The sequence below is a fragment of the Somniosus microcephalus genome, chromosome 7, assembly GCF_052327205.1.
Source record: "Somniosus microcephalus isolate GS21.2 chromosome 7, FLI_Smic_1.0, whole genome shotgun sequence".
NCBI lineage: Eukaryota > Metazoa > Chordata > Chondrichthyes > Squaliformes > Somniosidae > Somniosus > Somniosus microcephalus.
In genome coordinates, this window is record NC_140993.1 from 260858883 (window position 1) to 260877040 (window position 18158).

The window sequence follows — 18158 nt, forward strand, 5'->3', positions numbered from 1 at the left end:
AGGTTATTGGTGAGTTAGTGCCGCTTGATAGCATTGTCGATGACACCCTCCATCACTTTGCTGGTGATTGAGAGTAGACTGATGGGGCGGTAATTGGCCGGATTGCATTTGTCCTGCTTTTTGTGGACAGGACATACCTGGGCAGTTTTCCAGATTGTCGGATAGATGCCAGTGTTGTAGCTGTACTGGAACAGCTTGGCTAGAGGCACAGCTAGTTCTGGAGCACAAGTTTTCAGCACGACAGCCGGGATGTTATCGGGGACCATAGCCTTTGCTGTATCCAGTGCACTCAGCCGTTTCTTGATATCACATGGAGTGAATCGAATTGGCTGAAGACTAACTTCTGTGATGGTGGGGACCTCAGGAGGAGGCTGATATGGATCATCTACTCGGCACTTCTGGCTGAAGATGGTTGCAAACACTTCAGCCTTGTCTTTTGCACTCACGTGCTGGGCTCCACCATCATTGAGGATGGGGATATTCATGGAGCCTCCTCCTCCCGTTAGTTGTTTAATGGTTCACCACCATTCACGACTGGATGTGGCAGGACTGCAGAGCTGTGATCTGATCCGTTGATTGTGGGATCGCTTAGCTCTGTCTATAGCATGCTGCTTCTACTTTTTAGCATGCATGTAGTCCTGTGTTGCAGCTTCCCCAGGTTGGCACCTCATTTTTAGGTATGCCTGGTGCTGCTCCTGGCATGCTCTTCTACACTCCTTATTGAACCAGGGTTGGTCTCCTGGCTTGATGGTAATGGTAAAGTGAAGGATATGCTGGGCCATGAGTTTACAGATTGTGGTTGGAATACAAGTGCAGTTTGCCACGGAGTGCAGATGGGAACAGAGTGTTAAGCTGCGAGTTTGGTGAGTTAGGGAGTAAATCTTAAAGGCTAATCTCTTATTTTTATAAATTCTAGTCTTGTGTGCTTGCAAATAGCATTTAAATTTACTGTTTCAAGTTTTTAAGTTACTTCCAGGCTTGGCCAGGGCTAACTAAGCAAGCTCTGTGCTGGAGAGCAGGTGAGAGTAATTGATTAATTAAGTGGTCTAATCTGGTTCTGTAACCACCAGAGAGCTCACTTATTTAAATCTCAGCAGTATAAATAAGGGAGGGTAGAATACAGTTTGTTCTAGAGTGTAGATTGCCTTTCTTTTTCTAGCTTTGTCAGCTTCCAGGAGAGCAGGAGCTAAAAAGCTGCACAAGGGGGGGAACAGAGAACCAGCGGTGAGTATTTCTACATTCTAGTCATTAAAGTAAAAGTAAGGTTGCTAGTTTAGAGTAAGTAGTGCTTAAAGGGAAGTAAAGTCCCTAGTGTATTTAATATTCTTTAATTTAAAGGGAGTAAATTAAGGGTAGGACATGGCAGGGCAGTTTGGCAGTGTGGCGTGCTCCTCCCGTGCTATGTTGGAAGTCAGGGACACTTTAGGTTGACACTGTGTGTATGTAGATAAACCTGTATATATTCCCCTCCCCCCGCAAGACAGTTGCAAGCTGAGAGGAATAAGGCATGTTCAGACTTGCCTGCTGCTGAGAGAAGGAAAACCAATCAGGTTCCAGCAGGTGACCAATCTGTGAGTCATCACAGGTTCGCGGGCTGTACGAATTCAGTACTGTATTGTGAGAGTTGGAGTAAAGACCTATTTCTTGTAGCTCGCTGTGTTGCCTAATTTTTTACGCGGGAGACTGTAGTCTCCCACATTGGTGACCCCGAATGTTGGCGGCCGAAGCCCCCGACTCACGTAGCCCTACAGAGGCCAGCAACGACCCGACGGCAACCAGCAGCAGCCCGATGTCAGCCGGCGCCGTGTCCTTGAAGCTCCCCACCTTCTGGGAACACCAAGCACCGGCTTGGTTCGCGCACACGGAGGCCCAATTCACCCTTCACAGGGTTCAAGACGATGAAGAAAGGTACCTCCACGTCTCAGCACTAGCAAGCTCCACCGCCGCCGAAGTTCTCGACCTGCTGGGGAACCCACCACAGACCGGCAAGTACTCAACCATTAAGGGCCGCTTGCTGCAGGCTTACGGCCTGTCCGGGGAGGAGAGGGCCCGCAGGCTTCTTTCACTACCAGGCCTCGGCGACTCTACCCCGACCCAGTTGATGAGCCGGATGCTTGCGCTCCTGGGCTCTGAACCGCAGTGCTTCTTGTTTCGGGCCCTTTTCCTCAGCCTGCTTCCTCAGCAGGTACAGACTGCCCTCGCGGGGTCCCCGATCACGGACTGCGTACAACTGGCAGCCGCCGCGGACAAAGTCTTCGCCGTCGCCCAACTCGGCTGTGCAGTCGTGAGGCTCCCCGACACCACCGAGCGCGCGCCGCCACGCCAGGCCACAGAACTATGCTACTACCACGCGCGTTTAGGCCACAAGGCCCAATGCTGCAGAGCACCCTGCTCTTTCGATCAAACCAAGATGGCCGCCCGGCCCAACGCGCCAGCCCCGCGCCGCCGTCTAGGCCCGCTCGACCGCACCCCCGCCGCCACGATGGCCATCGGCACCGCAGGTAAACTGCTGTACATAACCGACTCCCTTTCAGGGCGCAGATTCCTTTGCGACACCGGAGCCCAATGCAGCATAATTCCTGCCTCCCAGCTCGACATCCAGGCAGGCTGCAGCGGCCCACCCCTCGTGGCGGCAAATGGCGCAGCCATCGCTACTTTTGGAAAGCGACGGGCCGAGGTTTGTTTCAACGGCCAGCGATTTACATGGGATTTCGTGACGGCCTCGGTGGCACATCCCTTGCTGGGCGCCGATTTTCTTTGCGCCCACGGACTCCTGGTCGACGTCCGCGACAGGCGCCTGATCGACGCAGCAACTTTCGCTTCACTGGCCTGCCAGCAGAGCAACAGCCCGGCCCTCGTCGGGTCCTGCTCTGCCCCGGCGGATGACGACTACGCCCGCCTACTCGCAGATTTCCCGAGGCTCACACAACCGACCTTCTCAGCCGCGGCAGCCAAGCATGGTGTCGAGCACCACATCGCCACTACGGGACCACCAGTGTTCGCCTGAGCCAGACGCCTGGACCCAGCCAAGATGGTGGTGGCCAAGGAAGAATTCGCCACGATGGAGAAACTGGGCATCATCCGCCGCTCGAACAGCCCCTGGTCATCCCCCCCCCCCTCCACATTGTGCCCAAGCCGGGCGGTGGCTGGCGCCCCTGCGGCGACGACAGACAGCTCAACGGCGCCACCACGCCCGATAGATACCCCATTCCCCACATCCAAGACTTCTCGGCGCACCTGGCAGGAAAGTCCGTCTTTTCCAAGGTCGACCTGATTCGCGGCTACCATCAGGTCCCCGTCCACCACGCAGACGTACAGAAGACGGCGGTCATCACCCCCTTCGGACTGTTCGCGTTCCTGCGCATGCCCTTCGGGCTCAAGAACGCCGCACAGGCCTTCCAACGGCTCATGGATTCCGTCCTACGGAACCGGAGCTTCCTGTTTGTCTATCTGGACGATATCCTCGTGGCCAGCAGCAGCAAGGCCGAGCACATCGCGCGTTTGCGCTCTCTTTTTCCAGCGCCTCAGCCAACACGGGCTAATCGTCAACCCGGCCAAATGCCAGTTCGGAACAGCCCAAATTGACTTTCTCGGCCACAGAATCTCGCCAAGGGGAGCCATTCCCCTACCTTCCAAGGTGCAGGGGGTGGCGGACTTTCCCCAGCCCACCTCGGTCAAGGCGCTGCAGGAATTTTTGGGGATGGTCAATTTCTATCACCGTTTCGTGCCCAAGGTCGCCTCACTCATGCGCCCCCTCTACGAAGCCACCAGGGGCAAAACAGGCAAAGAGCAACTCACCTGGTCCAGCGAGATGGTGACAGCCTTCCACCAGACCAAAAGCGCCTTGGCCAACGCCACACTACTGGCCCACCCCATCCCGGGTGCCAAGACCGCCCTCGCCACGGACGCCTCGGATTACGCCGTCAGCGCTGTCCAGCAACAGTGGGTCGAAGGCGCGTGGCAGCCACTGGCATTTTTCAGCCGACAGCTGCGCAAGAACGAGCAGGCCTACAGCACGTTTGACAGAGAGCTCCTGGCCCTGTTCCTGGCAATCCGGCACTTCCGTTTCCTCCTGGAAGGCCGGCCATTCACCGCATTCGTGGACCACAAGCCGCTCACTTTCGCCATGGCCAAAGTAACCGAACCCTGGTCCGCGCGCCAACAGCACCAACTCAACTTCATCTCGGAGTTCACCACGGACATCCGCCACGTCACCGGCAAGGACAATTTGGTGGCCGACTGCCTCTCAAGACCCTCGCTCCACGCAGTGCACCTGGGCGTCGACTACGCCAGCATGGCAAGAGACCAGGCCGCCGACGCGGAGATCCAGGCCCTCAGGACGTCAACCACCAGCCTCACTCTGGCCGACATCCACTTCCACGCAGCCGGCACAACCCTCCTGTGCGACGTCTCAGTCCCCTCGCCTAGGCCAGTCATCCCATCCACCTGGCGCAAGCAAGTTTTCGACATCATCCACGGCCTCTCACATCCAGGGATGCGTGCGTCTCAGAAACTCATGTCCGCCAAGTTCGTCTGGCCTGGACTCCACAAGGATGTGAGAGACTGGACCAACACATGTGTGGCGTGTCAGCGCGCTAAGGTCCAGCAGCACACCAAGGCGCCATTGGAGTGTTTCCCGGTGCCCGAGAGGCGTTTCGACCACGTCCACCTGGTAGGCCCCTTGCCGCCGTCGCACGGTTTCACACACCTGCTCACGATCGTCGACCATACCACCAGATGGCCCGAGGCAGTTCCCCTCGCCTCCACCACCACGACCGACGTCGCGCGAGCATTCGTCTCGACATGGGTGGCCCGGTTCGGCGTGCCGACCGACATATCCTCGGACAGAGGCCCCCAGTTCACCTCCCACTTGTGGAATGCCATCACCGCCGGCCTCGGCACCAAGTTGCACAGGACAACAGCCTACCACCCGCGCCAGCCTGGCCGACACCAGCTGGATCGACAAACTACCCTGGGTCCTCCTGGGATTGCGCACCGCGCCCAAAGAGGTCCTCCGCGGCCGAGATGGTCTACGGCCAACCGCTCAGAGTACCAGGCGACTTCCTCCCCCTGACAACGGAGCCGTGGTCGGCCGCCAGACGGCTTTCCCTGTACCAGGACGCGGCCCAGCAATTCCGTCCAGTGCCCACTTCGCAACATGGCCCGCAGCCGTCCTACGTGCCTCGAGACTTACGACATGCGGAGTTCGTCTTCGTGCACCAGGACGCGCACGGAGGCCCGCTGCAGCCACCATACACCGGCCCCTTCTCAGTGTTGGAGACGGGGGACAAAGCTTTTCTTATCGACGTCGGCGGGAAGCCGGACCTTATTTCAGTAGACCGCCTCAAACTGGCGCACCTGGACCTCAGCTTCCCATTTCGTCCGGCTCTCCCCCCACGGCGGGGCAGACCTCCCGCGTTGGCGGCGGCCCCACAAGAGGACCAAGACACGCCAGAACCTTACTTCCCGGCCGCCGCCCCACCTTCGCCGGCAGCCCGTCCAGCCAGCAGACCAGCCGCCAGACCAGCCGACGAACCAACCGGCCGACCTCCCAGACAGCCCTCCTCACATGCCAGGTGGCTACTACAGCCGCTTGGTCAAACCTCCACAGAGACTGACTTTTACAGTTAACGAGGATTCTGGGGGGGGCATATTGGGGAAACACTGTGTGTATGTAGATAAACCTGTATAATCCCCTTTTAACTGCTGTATTCCCCTCCCCCCCGCAAGACAGTTGCAAGCTGAGAGGAATAAGGCATGTTCAGACTTGCCTGCTGCTGAGAGAAGGAAAACCAATCAGGTTCCAGCAGGTGACCAATCCGTGAGTCATCACACGTTCGCGGGCTGTACGAATTCAGTACTGTATTGAGAGTTGGAGTAAAGACCTATTTCTTGTAGCTCGCTGTGTTGCCTAATTCTTTACGCGGGAGACTGTAGTCTCCCACAAGGTATCCAGGGCGAACACATGTGCAGGAAGTGTCCCCAGCTGCAGCTACTTGAAATCTGCGTTTTGGAGCTGGAGCTGTGGCTGGAGTCACTGTGGAGCATCTGTGAAGCTGAGATCTTTGTGGGTAGCACGTTTAACAAGGTGGTCACACTGCAGGTAGAGTGCACAGGCAGACAGGGAATGGGTGACCACCAGACAGAGTAAAAGAACTAGGAAGGTAGTGCAGAAGTTCCCTGGGTCCATCTCCCTCTCTGACAGATTTTCTGTTTTGGATACTGATGGGGGAGATGGTTTCTCAGGGGAATGCAGCAAGAGCCAAGTCTGTGGCACTACGAGTGGCTCAGCTGCACAGGAGGGGAGGAAAAAGAGTGGGAGAGCAATAGTGATAGGGGATTCTATCCTAAGGGGAACAGAGATATTTCTGTGGCTGCAGATGTGACTCCGGGATGGTATGTTGCCTCCCTGGTGCCAGGGTCAAGGATGTCACTGGCTGCAGGGCATTCTGAAGGGGGAGGGCGAACAGTCAGAGGTTGTGGTTCACATTGGTACCAATGACATGGGTAGAAAGAGGGATGAGGTCCTGCAACAAGAATTTAGGGAGCTAGGTAGCAGATTAAAAGCAGGTCCTCAAAAGTTGTAACCTCTGGATTACTCCTGGTGCCACATGCTAGTGAGCATAGGAATAGGAGGCTAGAGCAGATGAATGCGTGGTTAAAGAGTTGGTGCAGGAGGGAGGGCTTTAGTTTCCTGGATCACTGAGTCTGCTTCTGGGGAAGGTGGGACCTGTATAAGTCAGACGGGTTGCTCTTGAACCGGAACAAGACCGTCGGACGGGTTGCTCCTGAACCAGAACAGGACCAACATCCTTGCAGGGAGGTTTGCTAGTACTGTTTTGGGGGGGGGGGTGGGGGGTGATGCACAGCCAAATATAGAGGAAAAAACAAGTCTGCCTGGAAGGCAGAGCAAATATGTAATGGCACAAAGGAGTATGGCAAGGCTGGATGGCATTTATTTTAATGCAAGGAGTCTTGTAAGGTAGATGAATTTAAGGTGTTGATGAACACATGGGAGTATGATATTGTTGCTGACAAAGACATGGTTGAGGGAGGGGCAGGACTGGCAGCTCAATATTCTGGGGTATAGAATCTTCAGGCGAGACAGAGGGGGATGTAAGAGGAGCGGGTGTCGCAATATTAATCAAGGAGTCAATTACTGCTGTAAGGAGGGATGATATCTTAGCAGGTTCCTCTAATGAGGCCATATTGGGAGGATTCGTAAAAATCAACATTTAATTGTGCAGTACACACGTCTGCTGCATATATGACAAAAAATTGAATTGAATATGGGTAGAGCATAAAAACCAAAAAGGGGCAAGCACTTTGCTGGGAGTGTACTATAAGCCCCCAGTCAGGGGGAGATAGAGGAACAGATATGTAGGCAAATCTCAAGTGTCGAAATAATAGGGTAATAATAGTAGGGGATTTCAACTTCCCCAATATTAACTGGGATAGTCAGTGTGAAAGGCTTAGAGGGTGTGGAATTCTTAAAGTGCATCCAGGAGAGCTTTTTGAGCCAGCATGTAGAAAGTTCTACGAGAGGGGGCGGTACTGGACCTAATTCTAGGGAATGTAGCCGGGCAAGTGGTAGAAGTGTCAGTAGGAGAGCATTTTGGGGACAGTGACCATAATTTGGTGAAATTTAAGGTAGTCATGGAAAAGGACAAAGATGGACTGGAAATAAAGGTTCTAAATTGGGGGAAGGCCGATTTTAATATAAGGCAGGATCTGGCCAAAGTGGATTGGGATCAGCTACTTGTAGGAAAATCCACATCAGAGCAGTGGGAGTCTTTCAGAAAGGAAATAGAGTACAATGCCAACACGTTGGTCCCACCCTTGACCTTTACGGGAACAAGCCCAGGGAACCTTGGATGTCAAGAGATATGAGAATGGATTAGGGGGGGAAAAAGGAGGCTTTTGGCAGATACAAAGGACTAAACAGTGGAAGCCCTAGAGGAGTATAGAAAGTGCAGGGGGGTACTTAAAAACAAAATTAGGAGAGCGAAGAGGGGGCATGAAATAACACTGGCGGGCAAAATAAAGGAAAATCCCAAGGTGTTTTATAAGTATATTAAGGGCAAGAGGATAACCAGGGAAAGAGTAGGACCCATTAGGGACCAGTGGCAATCTGTGTAGAGCCAGAAGATGTAGGTGAGGTTTTAAATGAATATTTTGCATCTGTGTTCACTATGGAGAAGGATGATGTAGGCATAGAAATCAGGCAGGGGGATTGTGATATACTTGAACAAATTAGTATTGAGAGAGGAGGTACTAGCGGTTTTAGCAGGCTTAAAAATGGATAAATTCCCAGGCCCAGACGAGATGTATCCCAGGCTGCTGTGAGGCAAGGGAGGAGATTGCAGGGGCTCTGACACAAATTTTCAGAACCTCAGGCCACAGGGGAGGTGCCAGAGGACTGGAGAACAGCTAACGTAGTACCATTATTCAAGAAGGGTAGTAGGGATAAACCAGGGAATTACAAGCCAGTGAGCCTAACATCAGTGGTAGGGAAAGTATTGGAAAAAATTCTGAGGGACAGAATTAGTCTCCACTTGGCGAGGCAAGGATTAATCAAGGATAGTCAGCATGGCTTTGTCAGGGGGAGATCATGTCTGACCAATTTGATTGAATTTTTCGAGGGGGTGACTAGGTGTGTGGATGAGGGTAGTGCAGTTGATGTGGTCTACATGGACTTCAGTAAGGCTTTTGACAAAGTCCTGCATGGGCGACTGGTCAAGAAGGTAAGAGCCCATGGGATCCAGGGCAACTTGGCACATTGGATCCAAAATTGGCTTGGTGGCAGGAGGCAGAGAGTGATGGTCAGAGGTTGTTTTTGTGACTGGAAGCCTGTGTCCAGTGATGTACCGCAGGGATCGGTGCTGGGTCCTTTGCTGTTTGTAGTGTACATTAATGATTTAGATATGAATGTAGGAGATATGATCAGTAAGTTTGCAGATGACACAAAAATTGGTGGGGTGGTAAATAGCGAGGAGGGAAGCCTCAGGCTACAGGACGATATAGACGGGTTGGTCAGATGGGCAGAACAGTGGCAAATGGAAATTAACCCTGAAAAGTAGGAGGTGATGCATTTTGGGAGGACTAACAAGGCAAGGGAATAGACAATGAATGGTAGGACCCTAGGAAGGACAGCGGATCAGAGGGACCTTGGTGTGCATGTACATAGATCCCTGAAGGCAGCAGGACAGGTAGATAAGGTGGTTAAAAAGGCATACGGGATACTTGCCTTCATTAGCCGAGGCATAGAATATAAGAGCAGGAAGGTTATGATGGAGCTGTACAAAACACTAGTTAGGCCACAGCTGGAATACTGTGTGCAGTTCTGGTCGCCACACTATAGGAAGGATGTGATTGCATTGGAGAGGGTGCAGAGGAGATTCACCAGGATGTTGCCTGGGCTGCAGTGCTTCAGCTATGAAGAGAGACTGGACAGGCTGGGGTTGTTTTCCTTAGAGCAGAGAAGGTTGAGGGGGGACCTGATTGAGGTGTACAGATAGGGTAGATAGAAAAGAACTTTTCCCCTTAGTAGAGTGGTCAATAACTAGGGGGCATAGTTTCAAGGTAAGGGGCAGGAGGTTTAGAGGGGATTTGAGGAAACACTTTTTCACCCAGAGGGTGGTTGGAATCTGGAACTCACTGCCTGAAAAGGTGGTTGAGGCAGGAACCCTCACAACATTCAAGAAGCATTTAGATGAGCACTTGAAACGCCATAGCATACAAGGCTATGGACCAAGTGCTCGAAAATGGGATTAGAATAGACGGGGCTTGATGGGCCGGCGCAGACATGATGGGCCGAAGGGCCTCTTTCTGTGCTGTATAACTCTATGGGGGAGAAATTCGGTTGTTAGCGCCACCGATTAACGCCTAAAGAGGCCGAGAAGTGGGGCACTAGCCAATTTCCGGGCGGGCGCCTTATTGAGCATGCATTTAGCGCCGGCGCTAAATCTTAGCGCCCGCTCATGGGCGAAGGCTGATTATGACGTCATTTGAGTGTGCAACACCTTTTGGGCGCCCTGGACTGGAAATTCAGTGGCGCCCCCCCCTTCCGTAGCACCTGGCGCTAATAGTGACAGCTTACCTGGACCTTGCCAAGTCGCTCTCGGGCTGGAGGAGCATTATTTAAAGGGGACTGGTGTGGTTTAAAAGCAGCAGCCATTTTTGGAGCACAACTTCCTCGAGAGCTACAAAGAGTTGCTGAGCTGCACACTGAGAGCCATTTGACCACTGAGCCAGTGCAGGCAGACTATCTTCAGCCTTCTGACCATCACCTTGCTGTTGGTGAGCCTTGACAATGGGGAACCTTCCTGTGGGCACTTATTATGGGGGCTGCATTGGAGGGGAACGTCCTGCTGCTGAATCATCTGGAAAGGGCACTGAGACGCTGGGAGAGGGGGGCGGGCATGGCCAGAGGAGGGCCAACAGACGTCGCCACAGCAGACCTTGCTCTGGCAGGGTTTTCCGACAGCAGTTTTCCTACATGAACATGCCGGAGGAGCAGTATGTCAGAAGGCTGCGATTTAGAAAGGAGGTGGTGACTGAGCTGTGCCAGCTGCTTCAGCCAGATCTGCAGCCTCAGATAAGGTGCAGGACATTTCTGTCGGTGGCTGAGAAGATGCCTGCTGGCCTGAACTTCTACGCGAGCAGCTCTTCTCAGGCTGCGCGTCAGAGGCTGATCAAAAGTAGCTTCTAGGCCCCTCTCTCGGAATGCTTGCTGCCATTCCAAGAACAGGAATGGAACCGGTCTGATACCCCCAAGCCTGTGAAGGGCAAGATGCATGTAAATAGCAGGCATGGCCATTGTAAATGAAGAAAGTGTTTCATTAAACAAAATGTGGTTCCTTCAAACGTGAAAGCTATGGCAACAGAAAGCAAAACTAATACACTGACACATAACTGCTTCTCACACCCGGGAGACTGTCCAAAACATAAATCACATTCTGACCATCTTCCTTGGCCTTGATTCCACTGCGCCAACCAAAGCATCCAATGCCCCATCAGTGAGTCGTTCCGCCCTCTGCCTCACCCTTTCCATGTCTTGCTAGGCTGGTGCGCCACAGGTAGGCTCCCACCGCTTTGAAGGCCTACAAGGCAGTGAGTGTGTCTGGTGATGCCAATTGACCTGCCTCTTTGAGCTGGCCGGCGCCAGTGTGTCTCAGGGAAAGTGATTATTGACAGCACCCTCGCTGCGCCCCGCCGCGGCGAAATTGGGTTGGGCCGCCGGGTTAGCGCCTTAAGAGTAGCGTGCAGCGCCTGATTTTAGTGCCGCAATCACCTTTAGGGGCGCTGCAACCCAATATCGCGCCAGGTGGCGCTAAATCGCAACTGGCGCTAGGCTTTGTGCTTTGCCAGAACTAGCGCCCCAAACGGGGCTATACCCAATTTCTCCCCCTATGACACTAATTCTGCTGCTGCTGCTGATGGCCCACAGCGCCTCAGGGATGCCCAGTTTTGAGCTGCTAGATCTGTTCTGAATTTATCCCATTTAGCACGGTGGTAGTGCTACACAACACGATGGAGGGTGTCCTCAGTGTGAAGACGGGACTTCGTCTCCACAATGACTGTGTGGTGGTCACTGCTACCAATACTGTCCTGGACAGATGCATCTGTGACCGGTAGATTGGTGAGGGCAAATTCAAGTAGGTTTTTCCCTCATGTTGGTTCTCTCTCCACCTGTCGCAGACCCAGACTGGCAGCTATGTCCTGCGGGACTTGGTCAGTAGTGGTGCTACCAAGCCACTCTTGGTGATGGACATTGAAGTCCCCCACCCAGAGTACATTCTGTGCCCTTGCTCGTTTCAGTGCTACTTCCAGGTGGTGTTCAACATGGAGGAGTACTGATTCATCAGCAGAGGGAGGGCAGTCGGTGGTAATCAACAGGAGGTTTCCCCCTTCAATCCCCTCCTTTTCCCCCTTCGATCCTCCCCTCTCCTCTCCCCACCCCACATCCGATCCCCTAACCTTCACTACACGGGACCGAGAAACGTGGCAGTGCAGGCTGCCGCACCATTTAGTACTGTGCACGTGCAGTTAGGCAAAAATGCATTTCAAATCATTCTGAATTCTTATTTGTGTGTCAGGTACTGGAAATCAACATCAGTCCCACTCACAGGCAGTGACTCTCTCTCACACCCACTGTACCACACACTTACAACATGCAATTGTAACTGGATTGTAATACGAGTTTCAGGAGAATGTTAAACTTGGGTAAAATGGAAATAATTACACGCTAAGTGTCCAGATCACGGCAACTCATTCCCGGTATTCTGCAGATATTGTGGGAGGCTGAATCGTTCAGTGACAATAGCAGATCTGCCCCGGAAAAGACAAAACAATCGATCGGTTTAAATCTATTCCAAATTACTGGGGCAATGCTACGTTGATTTCAAAATTCTCACCCATCATTTTGTGACTGGGCACCTTCACTGAACTAAACTGAAACGTAACCCCTCACTTTCAGAAATGTCAGTCCATCTTTTTGCTCCCTCTGATTTTGCAACTTTGAGAGTTTCTCCTGAATACAATTTAAATTCTCTTGAATTTCACTAAGATTCTCCACCACTGTTTCAAGAATCTGCTCCTCTTGTTCCCGGAGATCTCTTGATTAAATGCTGCTCTTTCCCAGCAAGAATCTGGTGCATGTTGGTGAACTTGGGTGTTATGTGGGGCTGTAGACGGCTCGACTGTTCCTATAAAATGAACTCTGAAAAGTAAGAGTTCCGGGCTTTTTCTGCAATAAAAGCAAAAAAAAAATCAAAATTCGCAAATCAGACTACTAATTTCGGGAATTTGCTGTTTCTGCCGCTATTCCATTTCTAGACTCGCCGATTTCTTCTGAGAATCTAAGGAAGATTTCAGCAGGCCTGGGATTGGGAGCAAAAATCACAAAAGGGCTAAACCATGAAAATATGATAAAATAATCAGGTGATCAGATCTGTTCCCTTTTACCTTGTAGATTTCAACAGCTTCTTTTATTTTCTCTACCTGTTCATGACATTAAATAGGGAATTCAGGAGAAACTTCTTTACCCAGAGAGTGGCGAGAATGTGGAACTCGCTACCACAGGGAGTGGTTGAGGCGAATAGTATAGATACATTTAAGGGGAGGCTAGATAAGCACATGAGGGAGAAGGGAATAGAGGGTTATGCTGAGAGATTTAGATGGGGAAAGACTGGAGGAGGCTCGTGTGGAGCATAAACACTGGCATGGACTGGCTGGACCGAATGGCCTGTTTCTGTGCCGTATATCCTATGTAATAATCAAAAAGGCTAATTAAATGCTGCCCTTTATATCTAGAGGACTAGAATACAAGGGGGTAGAAGTTATGCTGTAGCTGTACAAAACCCTGGTTAGACCACACCTGGAGCACTGTGAGCAGTTCTGGGCACCACACCTTAGGAAGGATATATTGGCCTTGGAGGGAGTGCAGCGTAGGTTTACCAGAATGATACCTGGACTCCCAAGGGATAAATTAAGACGAGAGATTACACAAACTAGGGTTGTATTCCCTGGAATTTAGAAGGTTAAGGGGTGATTTTGTTCGAAGTTTTCAAGATATTAAGGGAACAGATAGGGTAGAGAGAAACTATTTCTGCTGGTTGGGGAGTCTAGGACTAGGGAGCATAGTCTAAAAATTAGAACCAGACCTTTCAGGAGTGAAATTAGGGAACATTTCTACACACAAAGGGTGGTTGATGTTTGGAACTCTCTTCTGCAAACGGCAATTGATACTAGATCAATTGTTAATTTTAAACCTGAGATTGATAGCTTTTTGTTAACTAAAGGGATATGGGCCAAAGGCGGGTATATAGTTAGGTCGCAGGTCAGCCAGGGTCTCATTGAATGGCGGACCAGGCTCGAGGGGCTAAATGGCCTACTCCTGTTCCTACTTCCTCTGCATGTCTTAAACTTACTGTGTTACTAAGATGTATTTTTAAAATGTTGACTTGCTGTCAATTTTAATGTAAACTGGCAGTTGTCATTACAATCTGGATGAACCTTAAGTATGCAAACTACATACGGCTTGACTGTCGAGCTTAAACTTCAAGTTTATAGTGGACTCATGTCAACCTCATTTTGGTCAGGCACTAAACGAGATAGTTTTGATTTAACCATGCTTATGTCATGGTAAAGCAATCATATAGTAACAGTAAAAGTGGACCTTGTACTGAGAAATTATCTTGTACACCTCCATGAAGCACACTGGGATATTTTTCTACATTAAAGACGTTGTATAAATGCAAGTTGTTTCATTTGTAAACCAGCAACAAAAAGCTGCCAAGTATCACTAAAACAGGAAGACGGGGTTGTGATTATCGATGAGTAAAATTTAAATATAGTCTCAAATGTAACAAAAAAAAATTACCCAAGATATAACATTGTAAAACAATCTAATGTATTTAAGCACCTGCTGATACTTGAAAATGTAACTTCAGGAACATGGGGTGAAAATGCTTTACAGGCTCATCTCCGGTCTGTTTTGCACAAGGATATGTAATCCTTATTCCACTGTTTTGCTGAAAACAAGTTTGGAGTCCTTTTATTAAATAAACTCCGAACAGTAACTGAAATTAAGAGAATGCTGCAATGGATTTACAATGGAAATGATTTAAAAGAAGCACTGTGTGGTGTTAACGAAGTGTTTCCAGAATTTGCTCAGCAAAATAGGGTCCCATGTATTACCTCCCTCACTTCAGAGCTTAAGACTTCATGAATACAGTTGCAGAATATTAATTGAAATAATTGTAATTCCTATTTTACTACTCACTTATCCAGAAAACGGGATCTTGAATACGCTATATATTGAAACATTATCAAATTGCTTATTATTTGACATCTGAAAAGAACTTCTACCTGATCATCATATTCTCATAGAACTAGAGATGTTTTCTAGGATATTTGGCACACAACTACAGAAGACATTTTTAGAAACATAGACTCTGAAATAGTTACAACCTGAATACAATATGTCGGCACATAGTAAAATACAAACTTATAATTCACAGTTCAATAATTACATCCCAATTTTAGTGTATTGTTTTAAAAACAAAGGTTTAATCAACACAACACAACTTTGAATTATAATTTTAGAAAGGACTTTGCATGGTTGTAACACACACACACACTACTGTATTTACTCAGTAAAAATAAAATGTGACCTCGTGGACCAGTGGTCGGAGAGGAATGTTCTAGAGTAGTTTTTTCCCCCCTCATTGGCCCTGGTTTTTTTTGCCTCCTTTACATGACTACAGGGAATAGCAAGTGTCTAGTCGTGATACTCCAGCCGTCATGAGTGTGGGACAGGCTTAGTGGACCAGCTGGTCTTTTCCTGGCCATCATTTTCATATGTACCTCACACTTGCGTGATTTACATCTCTCTCATTTTCTGTCCCACACTACAGAACATACGGGAAAGGTCTCCATAGCCGTTGGTCACAGCAAATGATTTTAGATCAGCAACAACCCGTGATGATGCGAAGAATGCCAAGTTGACCCTGGTCAATCACTGGCTCAGCTTCATCACATTCGTCATCTTTCATGTGTTCTAGAATATGGTTCCCCAGCTGCCCTGATGAGAGGTTCCTCTTCCTGTGTGCCAAGCTCTTCACAAGTTGGTGTTTCAGTGTCAAATTCATTAAAGCGAGCGGCATCAACAATTGTTTGCACGGTCTCCAACCCTGGTATTCCTTGGTAACTGAAACATTAGCTTCCTCAGTGGGGGAAAATGCCACAACTCTGGAAACATTTTGTGATGGCAGAGACTGGTATTTCATTCCAAGCTGCTGAAATCCATCGTACTGCACGAAGCACAGACCTGCGAAACCAGCCCCTGCTTGGTCACCCGTGCTGATTATGGTTTGTACAATAAGTTTGTGGTACAAACTCTTAAAATATTTTTGTCACTCTTGTTTACAGAGGTTGAAGAGAATAATGAGGATGAAGAGACTAACATGCATTATGTGCACTAAACCTCTTATAAAATATATTGCCAATGTTTAATTCTGGATTAAAAACAGAAAATGCTTAGCCAGTCAAGCAACATCTGTGGAGAGAGACCGACAGAGTTAATTGGTGGATTATTACACAATAGTAAGAAGTTCCCTCTCTTTGCTTTCATCTTCTTTAGGTCTTGCAGGAGTTCACCTGGAATGTCAGAAGTCATCAACACCTTTCTTTTATCTTTCCAGATTACTGGAAGATCATTTACATCCAAGTTTTAAAAGGTTTTGCAGCCTTTCCGATAACAGACGCTGGCATTTTCTCACCAGCAAAATTTGCACAGATCACAAAAGTAAGTTTTTACTTGCCATTTCCACTCCTTTTACTTCTTCGCATGTCCATAACAAAGATTTGTTGAGCACAGCACACAGTCCAATTTGATCCAGGCTCAAGACTTTTCCAAAATGGCCAGCACAGCTGTCAGCCACAAGATTCCTCCAGTATCAATTTTTTTCAGGTGCAAGTCCTGCAGTTTTGCAGAGGGGCATTTTAAAAGCAATGTTGTACCGTTTGAGTTAACTTTCTAATCATCTGTTACTAGCTTTAAAAGAAGCGCTTAGCAATATAGAGGCACACTCCAGTGCTTATCTTTGAATCATTGGGCAACTTACAGGAATGTTGTGCTGAGCAATCTGAAATCAAACAAACAAAAATCTATTGAGGTAGGAATTTGCGTAATGAACATACTTTTAAAGTAAACTTCTTTTTAAAGCGTAGAACAGATAATTCTAAAATGCGGAATTGCATTACATTTCATTGTGTGTTTCACAGGCAGTCGTTCCTTATTCAGAAAATCTGATTTTGTACATTAAATGATTGGTTTTAAAGTCACAAGCAAATTTTTAAATATTTGTGAAACTGATAAAACACAATTGCCGTTTTAGAATTACTGCAGATGCAAAATCTTATTCGATTGCAGCAAAAACGTTTACAGGAGAATGAGGTGACCACATGCAAAGTTATTTAAATATGCAACTTCACGCACAAAAACAAAGGAAAACATTATAGAATCATACAACACAGGAGGCCAGCGTGCCTGCTCTTTGAAAGTGCTATCCAATTTGTCCCACTCCCCCTACTCTTTTCCCACAGGCCTGCAAATTTTTCCTTTTCAAGTATTTATCCAATTCCCTTTTGAAAGTTACTATTGAATCTGCTTCCACCATCCTTTCAGGCAGTGCATTCCAGATCACAACTCGCTGCATTAAAAAAAAATCTCATCTCTCCCCTCTGGTTCACTTGCCAATGACCTTAAATTGGTGCCCCCTGGTTATCAACCTTCCTGCCACTGGAAACAGTTTCTCCTTATTTAGTCTATCAAAACCCTTCACAATAAAGCGATGTAGCAGGAACTATTAATATAATCTGCTGTTGATGATGGTTGTGCTATTCCCATTTACACCTCCTCTAGACCCATCTTTTGTTTCTTGTTCCAATACCATCTTCTTTCGCCTCGCACCATCATCCCTTTTGTCATTTAATCACTCCTATCTTCCACCCTATCACAGACCTTTCCTTTTGTTCTTTCCTCCTCTTCCCCTCCCCTTGCCTCTGCATTTGCTTAAAATCTGTTATATCTCAAACTTTTCCCAGTTCTGACGAAGGGTCATCGACCTGAAACGTTAACTCTGTTTTTCTCTCTCCACAGATGCTGCCTGACCTGCTGAGTATGTCCAGCATTTTCTGTTTCTATTTCAAGATTTCCAGCATCCGCAGAATTCTACTCTTGCGTTGTTGAGCTACTCCTACACTCCGTACGATATAAAGATGTATATACAAATCTGCAGAGAGCAAAACAATAAATAAACTGGCACCACAAACGTGATTTGAAGAGAGAAGCGCTGACCTGGCCGGGCGCCGGCTGCAGTGTCAGTGATGGGGCTCCAGGTGGTCACGGCACGCTTAGCAAGGAGTTTCCAGCCATTCGAATTTGTAATTTTTTTTAAAATAAAATTATTGTAGCCGATTTATTCTTAACTTTACCAGATATTTTGTTGCGTCGATAGTTTATTTTTTCCCCCCAAATCGGAAGAATATTTTCCAATCAATGGGAACGATAGCAAAATCAATGGGAACCGTTGTCGTAAAATTAAATGCGATTCAGTTTGCGGCCAGCCAGGAAAGTCGCGCCACGATTACGT

General features: G+C 48.9%; 2 long non-coding RNA genes across 2 annotated transcripts; one reads left to right on the forward strand and one right to left on the reverse strand.

The window, feature by feature from the left end:
• The first annotated feature begins 1135 nt into the window (after positions 1–1135).
• On the forward strand, positions 1136–17869 carry LOC147115267 (uncharacterized). The gene is made up of 3 exons (XR_015079101.1): positions 1136–1224; positions 15934–16309; positions 17666–17869. It is a non-coding gene; the product is annotated as an uncharacterized LOC147115267 (long non-coding RNA).
• LOC147115268 (uncharacterized) lies at positions 15053–17982 on the reverse strand. The gene is made up of 2 exons (XR_015079100.1): positions 17864–17982; positions 15053–16649 (listed from the first exon to the last, which is right to left on the reverse strand). It is a non-coding gene; the product is annotated as an uncharacterized LOC147115268 (long non-coding RNA).
• Between the last annotated feature and the right edge of the window lie 176 nt (positions 17983–18158).